At 34.8% G+C, this 17,185-nt stretch overlaps 1 pseudogene; it reads left to right on the top strand.

Moving 5' to 3' along the window:
- The first annotated feature begins 507 nt into the window (after nucleotides 1-507).
- LOC119769296 overlaps nucleotides 508-17,185 on the top strand; it is a 28,421-nt pseudogene continuing 11,743 nt past the window's right edge.

Genomic DNA, 17,185 nt, shown 5'->3' with positions numbered 1-17,185 from the left:
TCCCCTGAACTATATGGGTTGTTGGGGCATAAATCACCTCCCAAGCTCTTCCCGGTTGTGTCGACTTCCGGGCGACACTCGGCCGGATGGGCCCCACAACACTATCGAATTTTGGGGCGAAATAACTGGGTGCGTTATCCAGATGGTTGTAAAATATGGGGTTGTAAATGGAGGAGGGTTAGGTGGTTCCAACATTTGTGTATCTCTGAACTCGAAATATTGAAAGAAATTCCAATCAACTTTGAAACTTGAAAAATCTACACAAAGAACCACCCCAACGTCTGAATTATGACTACTTGTAATCTGCAATTTCAAGTAACATCGTTGCCACTGGGTAAAAGCTGCTGGCAAGTCAGTAGTAAAGCTCCTGGTTCCGTAAACAGTTTGCCATTTGTCTGAAAATCACCGAGCGACAAATATGGGTAGGCAGGCCCGCCGCTACCAGGAGATTTTCCGAGCGTTTTCTCCGCAGGATTCATTACTTGGAGAGGTTGTGGAAAAATTGCCATGGGATACGATGACGTCGGTGGGAAGTACGCAAGTATGTCGTAAATTTGAGTAAGTTGTTGTTTTCCGGTGTAATGTGTTAGGAAATGGTTGGTTTGAAAAATTGTAATGGTTTTAGTAGTGCGTTGGAGTCATTTTTATAAGAAAAAAAAAATGGAAACATGGTCAAAATTGATCCCAAAAATTCATGTTTTTAACTCTACTCAACTCAACTCAACTCAACTCAACTCAACTCAACTCAACTCAACTCAACTCAACTCAACTCAACTCAACTCAACTCAACTCAACTCAATTCAACTCAACTCAACTCAACTCAACTCAACTCAACTCAACTCAACTCAACTCAACTCAACTCAACTCAACTCAACTCAACTCAACTCAACTCAACTCAACTCAACTCAACTCCAACTCAACTCAACTCAACTCAACTCAACTCAACTCAACTCAAGCTCAACTCAACTCAACTCAACTCAACTCAACTCAACTCAACTCAACTCAACTCAACTCAACTCAACTCAACTCAACTCAACTCAACTCAACTCAACTCAACTCAACTCCAACTCAACTCAAGCTCAACTCAACTCAACTCAACTCAACTCAACTCAACTCAACTCAACTCAACTCAACTCAACTCAACTCAACTCAACTCAACTCAACTCAACTCAACTCAACTCAACTCAACTCAACTCAACTCAACTCAACTCAACTCAACTCAAGCTCAACTCAACTCCAACTCAACTCAACTCAACTCAAGCTCCAACTCAACTCAACTCAACTCAACTCAACTCAACTCAACTCAACTCAACTCAACTCAACTCCAACTCAACTCAACTCAACTCAACTCCAACTCAACTCAAGCTCAACTCAACTCAACTCAACTCAACTCAACTCAACTCAACTCAACTCCAACTCAACTCAACTCAACTCAACTCAACTCAACTCAACTCAACTCAACTCAACTCAACTCAACTCAACTCAACTCAACTCAACTCAACTCAACTCAACTCAACTCAACTCAACTCAACTCAACTCAACTCAACTCAACTCAACTCCAACTCAACTCAACTCAACTCAACTCAACTCAACTCAACTCAACTCAACTCAACTCAACTCAACTCAACTCAACTCAACTCAACTCAACTCAACTCAACTCAACTCAACTCAACTCAACTCAACTCAACTCCAACTCAACTCAACTCAACTCAACTCAACTCAACTCAACTCAACTCTCAACTCAACTCCAACTCAGCTCAACTCAACTCAACTCAACTCAACTCAACTCAACTCAACTCAACTCAACTCAACTCAACTCAACTCAACTCAACTCAACTCAACTCAACTCAACTGAAAAAATTCCACATGTACCCAATTGCTCCAGATAACGGTTTTTGATGAAAAATTAAATTTTTTTTAATATTAAATGTTTTTCAAGTTTAAAGTCATGAATACATAGTCTTAATATAGTCCAGGCCTACCCAACGACCGGCCCGCGGGCCGGATCCGGCCCGTGAAGCCATCTCATCCGGCCCGTGAAGCCATCTCATCCGGCCCGCGACGGCTTTTCAAAATAGTTTTATGACCGGCTCTTAAGGCTGTTCATGAATCAAAAAAAAAAAAAATAAGCTGGGATCAAATGTTAACATAACATAAGAACATTCTTCATGTTTGAATTTATTTTTTATAATTTTTATATTGATATTTTTTAATTGAAAAATTGTGCAGGAAAACGAAATTATCCATTTCGTAAAATTGTGAAATTTATGAAAAAACTTGGATTGTTGCCTTAAAATTTACCAAAAGAGACTAAATGTTATTTCTTTCAGTTTTAACTGTGTTTACTTCAAATTGAAGATTTTTTTCTATTTTCTTTTTTTTAAATAAATAAGTAAGCAAAACTAATGTCTTTTTCCAAAACATTTTTTTAGTGATACAGTTTTTTTTTTAAGTTTAATAAATCCAATTATTCATACTGAAAATAGATCGCTGCAAATATTTTAAAAAAATTAAAAAATGTATCAAAAACTTAAAAAATTTGCAACGATCATTGAAATATGAATGTTTTTTTGAATGAAAAATATATCAAGGTATTTAATTGCAATCGTCAAAACAATATCTATACAATTTTAAACAAACAAAAATTAAAATAAGTCAAATAAACACATTTTTGAATGTTATCTTTGTTTTTCATTCTTAAAATCAAGATATATGAATCAAATTTGCAACACTAGTTCTTTTATATATTTACTTTAAAAGAACCCAATCATAAGAAAATTAAAAAAATGTGTTAACTTTTTCAACCTTTATAACCGGCCCGCCACTGCTTCAGAAAAATCAAATCTGCCCGCAGGGCCAAAAGGTTGGGCACCCCTGTATAGTCTATTTTTTAATAAATTAAATTTAATAGAAAATTTTTCAGGCGCAAAGCATTTTCCGGTTCTAAAAACTAAAATTTTAACAATTTTCCCTAATAAGCCAAATTAACGCTGATATATGCCAAATACAGATTTTAATGCTTTAAAATATTTATCGACTTCTTAGTATCCAACTGTGAATCATTTTCATAAACAAATCTGAGTTTCTAGGCCAAAATTTTATTTGTTTTCAATTTCGAATTGCGGGACAAAATATTTAAAAATCCTGGAATCCGGGAATTTCCGGTTTTGTTTGTTTATTTTTTTAATATATATGTTTTTCAAGTTTAAAGTCATGAATATACGTGAATATAATAGTCTTTTTTAATAAATTAAATTTAATAGAAAATTTTTCAAGCGCAAAGCATTTTACGGATCTATAAACTTAAATTTTAACAATTTTCCTAATAAGCCAAATCATGCTGATATATGCCAAATATAGATTTTAATGCTTTAAAATATTTATCGACTTCTTAGTATTCAACTGTTCATCTTTTTCACAACCAAATCTGAATTTCTAGGCAATTTTTTTATTTGTTTTCACGGGAATTCCCGGGACAAAATAGAGCAGTTCTCTAGGATTTCGGTCATTCGATTTTTGTATTTTTAATCCGACTGAAACTTTTGGTGCCTTCGGTGCCCAAAAGCCACTTTGCATCATAAGTTTGTCCATATAATTTTCCATACAAATTTGGCAGCTGTCCATACAAAAATGATGTATGAAAATTCAAAAATCTGTATCTTTTGAAGGAATTTTTTGATCGATTTGGTGTCTTCGGCAAAGTTGTAGGTATGGATATGGACTACACTGGAAAAAAATAATACACGGTAAAAAAATTTGGTGATTTTTTTACTTAACTTTTTATCACTAAAACTTGATTTACAAAAAAACACTATTTTTATTTTGTTTTATTTTTTGATATGTTTTAGAGGACATTAAATGCCAACTTTTCAGAAATTTCCAAGCTGTGCAAAAAATCACTGATTTTTTCAAAAATCGATTTTGGTCGTAAAATTTTTCAACTTTTTTCGATGTAAAATCAAATTTTGATAAAGTGCACCGTTTTCAAGTTATAGCCATATTTAAGTGACTTTTTTGAAAATAGTCGCAGTTTTTCATTTTTTAAAATTAGTGCACATGTTTGCCCAGTTTTGTAAAAAATATTTTTGAAAAGCTGAGAAAATTCTCTATATTTTGCATTCTCGGCAGGGATGGTATTTTCTCGTTTCCTCGTCGATGGCCGAGGGCTTTTAGATATCGTCCCTCGCTCAAATCATCAAATTTTCGGCGTTCTCCCAAAACTGCATCAAGAGAGCGAAGGGGAAAACGACGCCGATGAAATAGCGAGCAACGAACATACCGATGCGTAAGACGGAAAAAAAAAATCTCTCACACAGCCAGTCTCCTCGCTCAAAAAGCAAGAGAAAGAGCAATCGTGAAATTCTCTCGCCCGTAAGCCCTGTAGAAATGAGTTCATTTGTGTGCGTGAGCTACAGTGTATGTATACAGCAATTTCGTGTGCGTGTCTCTCCGGTTGGAACGATAGTTCCATCGGAGCCAGCGATAGGGTATTTCTCGTCGATGTGATGGGCTTTCGATATTCGCGATAGCAGGCCGACCATCACTCGGCTGCGAAAGAGAAGAGAAGTTTTAAGAGACGAGGAACGCACCGAAATATGCATCAATGATAGTGCGATGGTGATGGTTTACCTACCCTGATTCTCGGACTTTGTTGATACGACCCTTAGTTGCTGAGAAATTGCCATGCAAAGGTTTAAAAACAGGAAAATTGATGTTTTAAGTCTCACCCAAATAACCCACCATTTTCTAATGTCGATATCTCAGCAACTAATGGTCCGATTTACAATGTTAAAATATGAAACATTTGTGAAATTTTCCGATCTTTTCGAAAAAAATATTTTCAAAAATTTTAAATAAAGACTAACATATTAAAAAGGCGTAATATTGAATGTTTGGTCTTTTTGAAATGTTAGTCTTGATTTGAAAATTTTTAAAATATTTTTTTCGAAAAGATCGGAAAATTTTACAAATGTTTCATATATTAACATTGAAAATCGGACCATTAGTTGCTGAGATATTGACAATAGAAAATGGTGGGTTTTTTGGGTGAGACTTAGAAAACATCAATTTTCCTGTTTTTAAACCTATGCATTGCAATATTTCAGCAACTAAAGGTCGTATCAACAAAGTCCGAAGAAGCAAAATAAAGAGAATTTTCTCAGCTTTTCAAAAATATTTTTTTTCAAAACTGGGCAAACATGTGCACTAATTTTAAAAAATGAAAAACTGCGACTATTTTCAAAAAAGTCACTTAAATATGGCTATAACTTGAAAACGGTGCACTTTATCAAAATTTGATTTTACATCTAAAAATGAAGTTGAAAAATTTTTACGACCAAAATTTCGATTTTTTGAAAAAATCAGTGATTTTTTGCACAGCTTGAAAACGTGAAAACGGTGCACTTTATCAAAATTTTACTAAAGTACTTTTTGATTGCAAATTTGATTTTACATCGAAAAATGAAGTTGAAAAATTTTACGACCAAAATTTCGATTTTTGAAAAATCCGTATTGATTAAAAATTCATAACTCGGTCAATGATTTTTGCACAACCTGGAAATTTCTGAAAAGTTGGCATTTTATGTCCTCTAAAACATATCAAAAAATAAAAAAATTAAAAATAGTGTTTTTTTGTAAATTAAGTTTTAGTGATAAAAAGTTAAATAAAAAAATCACCAAATTTTTTTTACCGTGTATTATTTTTTTCCAGTGCAGTCCATATCCATACCTACAACTTTGCCGAAGACACCAAATCGATTAAAAAATTCCTTCAAAAGATACAGATTTTTGAATTTTCATACATCATTTTTGTATGGACATCTGCCAAATTTGTATGGAAAATTATATGGACAAACTAATGATGCAAAATGGCTTTGGGCATACCGAAGGCACCAAAAAGTTTCAGTCGGATTAAAAATACAAAAATTAAAATTGAAGAAAGAAGCCCGATTTCGTAGAGAATTGCTCAATATAAAAAAATCCCGGGATTCGGCAATTCCCGGTTTTGGAAAAAAACCCTGGGATTTTTGTCTCGGGAATTCCCGGGATGAACGCACTAGCCGTGCTTGACTGTCCAGACCATTCAAATTGTCCAGCTGCCTCACCACTTGAGTACCTGAAAAATGTCATTACGCTCGCCGGTCTTAAATCTGTCGCGGCACCCACTTTGGCCAGAAAGCCATTAGCTGCCACCGATGATGATGATGTCGCGCTGAACGATGTTGTTGATGTTGTTGTTTTGTGAGCCATGTTTACGCTAAGCCGGGGAGTAATATATATTTTCACTCAAGCGCCAAAACTCGCCGTCGTCCCCCGGAATTAGTTGTCCCCCAGACCCAGGAACCTCAGCCCAGACCCCGATAACGGTGACACTTTGGGGAAATTTATTTTCCCATCCTTGAGTAAGTTTTACAGCGCAGCCAAAATTTATTCCCGTTCTCGGGGTTCTTTGGTTGGCCGTTTACACCACACAAGCCATACTTGACCCACGAACTATGTTTACGCCAGTGAGTTGGGGTAACCACAAAATGAAACTTTCTCGTTCACTTCTTCGTCAGACTCCAAAGTCTGCCGCAGAAACCGCTTGTTTTCACTACCCCGTATAGTTACGGTCCACCGGTCGTCTGACCCCGATATATCACTAAAGGAGAGGGCTAGCAGCATACCGTGTTAGGCGCTGGAGTCTCCTTCCTTTGCAAGGTGAAACCGCCTAGATGTATACTATTAGTAGCACATGCCAACATAGGTTTAGGTGGTGGAGCTGCCCATAATCATTATACATTATCCATTCATTTAAAATCATCTATAAGGTAATTTGCACACGGTTCCGATGTCTCGAGGGAAGAAAAGGGTTGCGGTTATTGAGTTGATCGAGTTCATAGATGTTCAACGCTGACCAGAAAGGTTACATTTTGCTTTATACTGATTCGCGAAAAATAAGGTCTTCAACCCTCGATTTTAAAATGGTAGAGAATTGCACATTATGCGATTTAAAAACAAATGAAGACTAAACTTATCTTTTAGAGCATTCCAAACAATTTCGGCTTTCATATCCATACACCCAGAACTGGGCATCGGCATACGAGAGGAAAAAAGAGCGAATCGTGCTAGTAGTAAAATGGTACTGTGTGCGGACGGAGAGGATAAATCCCGAAATTACCGAGAGTACTTTACTCATGGTTTCATCTTCAAAAAAAGTTCATCTATCAAAATAGAAAAGAACCGGTACCGAGACTCGAACCCAAGACCTTCGGCATATTGAATCGTGCCTTTGCCGTTGTCATTTGTCCATATAAGTCACTCAATAGGATGAACTGTTCCAATGAACGAATGAACACGCGAGAGGACTATACTCGCAAAATAGCACTTTCCTCACGTTTCTTTTCGTGAGGACTATCCCCTCGTTCTTTAACTTCGGGTGTAGAAAGTTCTGTAGCTTAAGTTGCGTTAACTTCCAATAACGCACAAGCATTCCACCCGCAAACAATTGCCAAAAAACCCTAATCAATCACTCTCTCATTACTCACTGGTAAACAAATACCCTTACTCATTCGCAGATATGTTCGGTTCTGCCGTCGCCGCGGGCCATTAACAATCCGTGAGATTAGCCTTGATTTGTTGGTTTTGCTGTGCCTTTCTTTCAGGCTTTCCCCACAAAACAACAATACGGTTTCTCGTACTCGAAAAAGAAGCAAGTCCTTTACGAAGAAAATGATTAATTCCGAAATCTTTCTCCGGAGGGAAATGCTAAACAAATTACTGACCCATGAATCAAATCCGGACATGTGAATGTGTGTAGATCCACTTCTCGTTGACTCGTATCGCAAGAGGTCATACAAACAATAGCAAACAACAAGTTATATTGTTGTTCAGCAAATCTAACCTCACTCTCACACATATGACAAACCGCTTGACATTTAGAGATTGAATGGAATCGGAATGAATCGGAAAAGAATGAAGGCTTCACCTTATGCCGCAAATAGCGTGACAACAAAACGATCGAAGACTAAAGCACAAGTCCTCGTTTAATTGCCAATCTCTATTCGATTTGCAAACAATGGGGTGGTTTTCGACGACACACTTATACACACAGAAGTAGGTTCACCTCAAGCAACAAACTAAGGCAGCTAATAATTTTTCCCACAAGGCACGTACACTACCGGGTGAAGACGGAGAAAACAACGACATCAACCCATTGTGGATGACGTGACGAGAAGTGGTGTGGTGTGGGTGTGAAAGGCAAACAACTTGTCGTCTTTGTCAAGCCGTTACGGTAGCACTAAATTGGCACCTTAATCAGGGCTCATGGGCACTATATGGGTATTAACGGAGTATTTGTGAAGAATCATTGTCTACCATTGAAAACAAAATAAACACGTACATTTTGAACATTTTGAAATGTGAATTTTGTAATCGAGATTTCCAAAAAGCACCTACGTGGTTTTGGATGGTCCCAAACTCATATCTACGAAACGAGTAAACTATTGCTCACCGCGTTGCAAAACAAAGGTGATTAGAAAAGCTTTCAATGAAAAATAAAAATCGAAATTAAGTACTTAGGGGAAAGTGGGGCAAGTGTAACAAGCTAAGGAAATGCTCGTTATAACCCATTAAAAACGTTAAAAATCTGTCGGATTTTTAGAATCATCTTATTCCAGGTCTTGATTGAGACTTTGATAGAACAAGTTTTTTTAAATCTGTTTTGAATGTAAAAATGATTTTAAATTATTTGATTTTTCGTACGTTCTACTCAACTAGTGGGGCAAGACAAACAACCCGCTGGGGCAAGAGGAACAATGCATGAAAAAACATGCTAATTTACTAACAATTGAACTATTATCACTTAGATACATCAGATTAGGATGTATTTGAAACGTTTCTTTAATTTTTAGATTAAAAAATAATATTTTACTAAAAATTTGACCGTTTGACGAAAAAAAAAAATACTTAGATGATAAATAGTAAATTTTCATGATATTATTATATCGTGTATGGACAATTTTTTAAACAATTGTTTATCAGTTTTTAAGAACTTTTATGTATTTTTTTCACAATAAATTATGTTGCTGCAGCAATTCGTATTTTTTTCCATACTAGAGCCATAATTCCATAATTCCAGCTCAAATCTGGAATTTTTCTGGTACTTTTGTACCCGACCCTCTCCGATTTCAATGAAACTTTTAGACATGTTATCCTAGGCCTATATAAGCCATTTTTGTGTATATGGAGCCAATAGTACTCGAAAATAACATTTGAGAAGGGCGTAAGGTATTTAAATATTTTTGTATTTTGCAATTTAAAAATTACTGTATCTCGAAGCCATTGCGTCGTATCAAAAAGTGATCAAAGACAAACTTGTAGGAAATTGGACGGGCTTTCTGAAAAAATACACTGAAACATAAATACACGCCACTTCTATGAGATTTTTGATTTTTAAGTCTAAAACTTAAATTTAAAGGTGTTGTCACGATTTTTTTCGTTCAAAAAAGTTACAGCGGTTTTAAAATAAAAATGATGAAAAATGGGTTTTTGGTGGTTTTGGCAATTTCTATATGACAGACTTGGTTTTTCAGTCTCGTAAATATTTTTACCGGAAAGCTCGTCCAATTTCCCATAAGTTTGCCTTTGACAGCTTTTTGATTTGACTCGTTTTGATATTTACGTAGGCTAATTTACTATCCAGGTTTCTACCACACTGAAAAAAATATTCCCTTTTCAGTTATTAACAATGTAATTAAGCTTATAACTGTAAGCCCTTACATCCAATTGAAATGCTGTCTAAGGCAAACTTATGGGAAATTGGACGAGCTTTCCGGTAAAAATATTAACGAGACTGAAAAACCAAGTCTGTCATATAGAAATTGCCAAAAACCACCAACAAACCCATTTTTTCATCATTTTTATTTTTAAAACCGCTGTATCTTCCCAAGGACTGGACATAGGACAATGGTCAATATGGAGACTTTTATGTAAAATTGTCTGGGGAATCGATTCCCACTATGGGTTTTTCAAAATTTTGACGTTTAGACCAATTTTCAAAAAAACAGTTTTAGTAAATGATTTTTGTATTTTTTAGAGACATACCATCCTGCATTTTTCGTCAGCCTTTGGTAACATCTTAGGCTATTTCCTCAAAATTTTGAACGAAAAAATCGTGACAACACCTTTAAATTTAAGTTTTAGACTTAAAAATCAAAAATCTCATAGAAGTGGCGTGTATTTATGTTTCAGTGTATTTTTTCAGAAAGCCCGTCCAATTTCCTACAAGTTTGTCTTTGATCACTTTTGATACGACGCAATGGCTTCGAGATACAATTTTTAAATTGTAAAATACAAAAATATTTAAATACCTTACGCCCTTCTCAAATGATATTTTCAGTACTATTGGTTCCATATACACAAAAATGGCTTATATAGGCCTAGGATAACATGTCTAAAAAGTTTCATTGAAATCGGAGAGGTCGGGTACAAAAGTACCAGAAAATTCCTGATTTGAGCTGGAATTGCTCACTAAAAATCCATATGGTACACTTGCCCCACCTAAACAAGATTTTTTAAAAGCTCTCTACAAAAATAACCAAAACATAAATCATACTTTATATTACGTGCAAGTCATTGGTAGGGACACTACTGATCTAGGAAAAATAGCATTTTGATAAAATGAGCCTTAAAACGAACCCTTAGCCTTATTTTGTACTTTTCAAGTATTATAAGGAAACAATGGTTTTGAAAAAAACTTCATTCAATCTTATGCTCCGTGGCGTTTACGTCGTTTTGGCGGTTATGTGGTAGTAGAATCAGCTGATTGCATTGTTAGCAACAATTCCTCATACTGGAAATAATCAAAATTGTAAAAATTACGGCCTAACGAGCGATTGTTCCTCTTGCCCCATATGGTCGTCTTGCCCCACTTCCCCTACCATGTTTCTCCATACAAATGAGTTATAATTGAATTTTGCTGGAGACGCATGGTGCATTAAGTTAGATAAATTTATTGAAACCCATATTATTTTTTTCTAAAAATATTACAACTTCGAATATTTATTATGGAAATTTAACATATTTTATATAAAAAACATTCTGAACAATCATTAAAAAAAATTCTTTCAGCTTTTAACTTTTTGGTCCCGAGACTTTCAAATCAGAAAAAACTTTAGAAAAAAACTTTTTTTATTTGATTAAAATTGATTTGAAATAAACATTTTTATGCATGTTTCTTTTGTAAAATTGTCTCAGGAACACGAATATGATAAAATTATCACCAGAAAATTTGATCTAAGGGGTACCGAGCAAAAATTTACAACCAAAAACATCACTAAAATGAAAAGTGTCTTTTTAATATGTTAAACTGCCTTACCCAAAGCGATCTCAGTCTCAGATGGTAGTCCCAGATGTCCCCTTAAAGCACCAGGTTGAATCGAGTTGATATATGAATGGAACACTTTTTATTTGAGTTTGAAAATATTTTTTCACTAAAAATAAAATAACTTCCTTTAGATTTAACCAATTGGGATGCCTTTTCAGATGCATTTTTAATTTTGAAATAAGATTGAATTTTGCCTAAGTTAAAGCCTTTTTAGATTTTTGACGTTTTTGAACCTTTAAACTTTTTGTCCCGATTTACCCCACTTCCCGTTGACCTAAAGTGCCCACATTTTGGCCAGATGCTAGTTTTGTATGTAGAGCAAGCAAAAGATCGGAAAATTTCACGAATGTCTCATGTTTTAACATTGAAAATCAGACCATTAGTTGCTGAGATATCGTCATTAGAAAATTGTGGGTTGTTTAGTTGAAACTTAGAAAACTTCAATTTTCGTGTTTCTTTTACTTAAAGTGGCTGTATCTCAGCAACTGGAGGGCCATTCTTCAATGTCTCTCAGACAATTTTATAGCCAATTTTCTGAACTTTTCAAAAAAAAAAATGTTTTTAGAAATGGTCACTCATGGTCACTATTTTTAAAAATAGAAAAACTGCAATTATTTCGCTAAAATCAAACTTTCGATTGCTATGTTTTGAAAACGGAGCTTCTTATCAAAAAATCTGTAAAGTACTTTTCGATTGCAAATTCAATTTTGCATTAAAAAATAATGTCAAACTTGTTTTTGCATAAAACTTCGATTTTTTCCAAAAATCACTATTTTTTCAAAAAATCATAACTTGGCGTCAGATTTTTTGACCATGTTTCTCTATAGCTCAAAAGTTGCGGATTTTTGTCCCCAAAAACATATCAAAAAATCTCGAAAATCAAAAAATACGTATTTTGGGAAATTGAGCTTCAGTGAAAAAAAAAGTTGATTAAAAAATCTGCAAATTTTTTTTTCCGTGTACCTATTTTTTTCTCATAAGTCCTCAACAATACCTACAACTTTGCCGAAGACACCAAATTGATCAGAAAATTCACTCAAAAGTTACAGCTGTTTGAATATTTACATACCATTTTTGTATGGACAGCTGCCAAAATTGTATGGAGACTTGTATGGGTGAACCAATGACACAAAATAGCTTATTTGGTCATAGGGAAGGCCCCCACAAAGTTTGAGCCAAATCAAAAAATACAAATAAAATCCATTTCCGGTTTTGGTAGAGAATTGCTCAGCAGTAGTTGTAGTTCTAGTAGTTGAGACTACTTACTTTTCCTGCCATTCTCTAAAGACGAAACAACCTACTCTACCCTACCAAGATTAACAGAATCGAATAGTTACACTTTTCCAAACAAGTGCTGAAAAGGATTCTGAAAAGTTGAACTTTTCAGCACTTGTACCGAAAAGTATGACTTTTCAACATTGTTTTGATTTAAGCAGTTGGTTGACTAAATACATGAACATTTAACTTGTACAGTGGACTCTCTCGATGTCGATATTGAAGGGACCGTCGAGAGAGGGAGTTATCAAATTATAGAACGGAAAATCAAAGCAATCTTCTTGAAGGGACTGAAAATTTTATTGACAGCTGGAGCAATATTGATATCGAGAAGATCGGCAGCCAGAGAGTCCACTGTAATATCATTTAAAGGCTGTTTTCCGGAATTGCAAAAAAAAGTTGTAGGGAACTCGTTGCAAAACTTGATTTTTTCAGCGCTCGTCGTATTTATCCAACTCGGTGAACCTCTCTGGATAAATGTACGACTCGTTCTAAAAAATACAACATTTTTTGCAATTCCGATAAACACCTATCGAGTGAAATTTTAAGTCAAATTTTTATGTATTTTGTCAATAAATCGTTTGAATAAAAAAAAATTTGAAAAGTGTTACTTTTCGAAACAAGTGCTGAAAAGTTCAACTTTTCAGCACCCATTTCAGTGCTGAAAAGTAGAACTTTTCAGCATTTATTTTGAAAAGTGTTGCTTTTCGATTCTGTTATTTTGGTACAGAAAAGTAGGCTTTTTGTCGTTCAAGAATGACAGGAAGTAAGTAGTTATACGACGGAATTGCAAAAACTACTATATTGATATAAGGGCTGAAAAGTTACTGAAATGGGTGATCGGGGAGCTCAAAATATGTATGTTATTTATACAGTCGACTCTCTGGTTGTCAATATCCAAGGGACCGTCGAGGAAGAGAATCATCAGTTTACAGAACGATGCAAAATGAAGACTCGATTGAAAAAATATTTTTCTTGATACCCAGCTATGGGAGAGAATCATGGCAACGTCCATCAAACAAAAACAAACTAATGTCAAACACCCTTCAAAGCTTCGTTTCACCAAGAAAAATGTCCATGCAAGCCATGAGAAACTGAAATTATTGACAACTGGAAGAGATTTTTAAAGCAAACAGAATCCAAGGGACCGTCGAGGAAGAGATCCTTCAAGCAAGGGAAAATATCGAGGAATGAAGATAATTGAAGTATGCAGATTGAAGGGACTAAAGAATTCATCGATAGATGGAGAATTATTGATATCGAGAAGATCGACAGCCAGAGAGTCGACTGTATCAAATTTATCGCAGGACAGTTGGAAAAATAAAACAAAAAGTTTTTCAAAGTCAGATTCAATGAACAATGACAATGACCATGAAGCTTCCTGTTCAGTTGCTGATGTCAAGTGGGAGCAACGTAATGAATTCTTTAATAAATAAATACGCACAAACACACACTCACACTACTCAACAAGATGATCCTCATAATATTAATTGAATTTTCTCATTTTTCCTGTGGCATTGCTCGCTAGAGCATAGTTTGAGTCCCAAAGAAAGAAAGTCACCGAAGCTACACACTAGGTTCCAGCTCACGGAAGTTATGGTCAAAAGTTTATTTGAAACAAAAAAAATCAATTCCAAAAGAGCCCACAGTCCTCAACCGTAATTGAAGTTGGACTTATGCCGAAACACTCGCCGTGGCCCCTTTTCATAAATATCAGAGTCTTTGTGTGAAACGAGGCGGATGTTGTCCGTATGGCATCGTATAACTCCGGCCAGAGAGAAAGGATATCTCGAGCTGCCAATCTGGCCACATTGTACATATTTTCGGCCCGGCAAAAGGCGGCGCGACGGACGGCCCTCCGATTTGACTCGATGACGCCACCAGTTGTCAACGGGCCCGCTTGCCACAATTGGCACTTTATGTGGCGGCGTTGACGCACACACGTGGCTTTCCGGATTGAGGTGAATTGGCTCTGGGAGATAAAAAGTTGATAGCACGATTGTTGCGATCCGACAAGCCGGATTTAGGGTTAGTTTTGGGGTACAGTCGCGGGAGGAACTTTGAGAAGCATATCTTAGAAATGTGAAGTTCTCGAAAAGCTAGTTAATTTGTCTTTTTAGACAGAACGGCAAATTTGCGCTGAGATCCTGTCCAAAACTAATCCACCTCACGGTATCCAGCTCTATGTGAACCGGCTTTTTTCTTATCCAATTGAATGTTCCTTTCTTCCGTGGCGCCACCACCCAAGCCCGGAAGTTGCCAGCTTAATTGAGGGGCCACCCGAGAATGACAGCCATTTTGGAGACCGAGATCGCTCCTCAAAGAGGTACACAATAAACAACCCCTCAATGGCAAATTAGATAAGAGAGCGAACCGACAACGAGGGAACGACGAAAACGTTGAAGTATTTATTGAACTGGGGGGGAGAATGGTGGCGAAAAAAAGAAAGGACAATTGCCTTTTGTCATATTGTCCGGCAGTTATAGTGCAGACTGTCAACATTTGAGCAACGGGGAGTTGGACACTTGACGGCCCTATGTTCCAAATTCTGTATTTTCTTTGCGTTTGCGTTTTTCAATTACAAAAATTATAGTACCCAAAAAAGTATAGGCCATCGCTTAGATTTTAAAGTTTTAGTGAAAAAGTAGATTTTTTTCGTTTTTGTAGTTTTTCTGTTTTCCTGTCTAAAAACCTGGTTTTTATTTTCAAAGACTCTTATCGTAGAATCCTGTTTATAAACTCCTCTCTTTTTTGAGTATGTTATGAAAACTTTCCCGAGGAATCCGATATGTTTTATGTTTTATGTTTTATGTTTTATGTTTTATGTTTTATGTTTTATGTTTTATGTTTTATGTTTTATGTTTTATGTTTTATGTTTTATGTTTTATGTTTTATGTTTTATGTTTTATGTTTTATGTTTTATGTTTTATGTTTTATGTTTTATGTTTATGTTTTATGTTTTATGTTTTATGTTTTATGTTTTATGTTTTATGTTTTATGTCTTATGTTTTATGTTTTATGTTTATGTTTATGTTTATGTTTTATGTTTATGTTTTATGTTTTATGTTTTATGTTTTATGTTTTATGTTTTATGTTTTATGTTTTATGTTTTATGTTTATGTTTTATGTTTTATGTTTTATGTTTTATGTTTTATGTTTTATGTTTTATGTTTTATGTTTTATGTTTTATGTTTATGTTTTATGTTTTATGTTTTATGTTTTATGTTTTATGTTTTATGTTTTATGTTTTATGTTTTATGTTTGTGTTTATGTTTTATGTTTTATGTCTTATGTTTTATGTTTTATGTTTTATGTTTTATGTTTATGTTTTATGTTTTATGTTTTATGTTTTATGTTTTATGTTTTATGTTTTATGTTTTATGTTTTATGTTTTATGTTTTATGTTTTATGTTTTATGTTTTATGTTTTATGTTTTATGTTTTATGTTTTATGTTTTATGTTTTATGTTTTTAGTCAGGTTGTAAATTTTTACAAGAAATATGAAATTTATAGAGATTCACGATTCGTTTTCTAAGACATGTAGATTTTTAAATGAAAGGTAACTTTCAACAAGAACTATGAAATTCTAGGCCGCGGGTAATCGGCTCCCTTTCTCTAACATTTACACACAAGATCCTCTGTAATTACTCTTAGCTTTAAGAAAAATAACAAAAGCCGATTTGGTCCTAACCAGGACCCAGTACCAAAAAGGACCTAATAAAAAAATTTATGAAAAAAATAAAACTATGAAATTCATAGAGATTTACCCATTTTGTTTAAATAGAAAAATAGAATTTTTTTTTTAAATTCAGCCTTCTTTTGAAAAATGTTCTTTTACACGAGCTAAAAATGTATTGAAGGTACATAATTGTTTAATAATGGCAATTTCATAGCTTTTGTGGTTTTATAGGTACCATTCAATTTAAGATAAGTTTCCGGTATTTTCGTTTGGTTGACATTGAATATTGGATCAACAAAAAAGGTTTGTTTTGTGACACTTAAATAAAAAAGTTCTCCAATAATATTTTTGTGTCATTAAGATTTATTTGAAAAATATGAGTGTTTAAATTAAAAAAACTTCCAAGTTTTCATGGGTCACCAAGGGAACTGTAAACAGTCCTCTCAGTTAAGGATTGCTATCAATTCTGTACGATTCTTTCAGACCGGGATCGGGAGTAATGTGCACAGCGTGGTGGTGACCACTTCGCGTCGCTTCATGGAGACAAGATTGAGTTCGAAAGATTGAGCGATTCCGGTCAGTTGACCTGTTTGCGAACTGATTGGTTTCGGGAAGTTCTTGAACTCTTGAAATCTCTTTTAAATCATGCAACTAAAGTTTTTTATTACGTTTAAATTGATGAACCATCCCGAGCTCAAACTACTTCTTCGAATTTGGCCACGTTCCAGCGCACAAAATCGATATCCATAACCAAGTGTATCGCTATCTCGTGTTCCCTTGTCAGCACAACCATGTCCGAAAATTGAACACCTTAATCGAGCAACCCTTTTCCAACACCACATATACATATACCTATTCGACCAATG

Source organism: Culex quinquefasciatus, chromosome 3 (genome assembly GCF_015732765.1).
Source record: "Culex quinquefasciatus strain JHB chromosome 3, VPISU_Cqui_1.0_pri_paternal, whole genome shotgun sequence".
Lineage (NCBI taxonomy): Eukaryota > Metazoa > Arthropoda > Insecta > Diptera > Culicidae > Culex > Culex quinquefasciatus.
The sequence above is the reverse complement of the archived record's forward strand: the minus strand, read 5'-3'. Positions and strand labels throughout refer to the sequence as shown.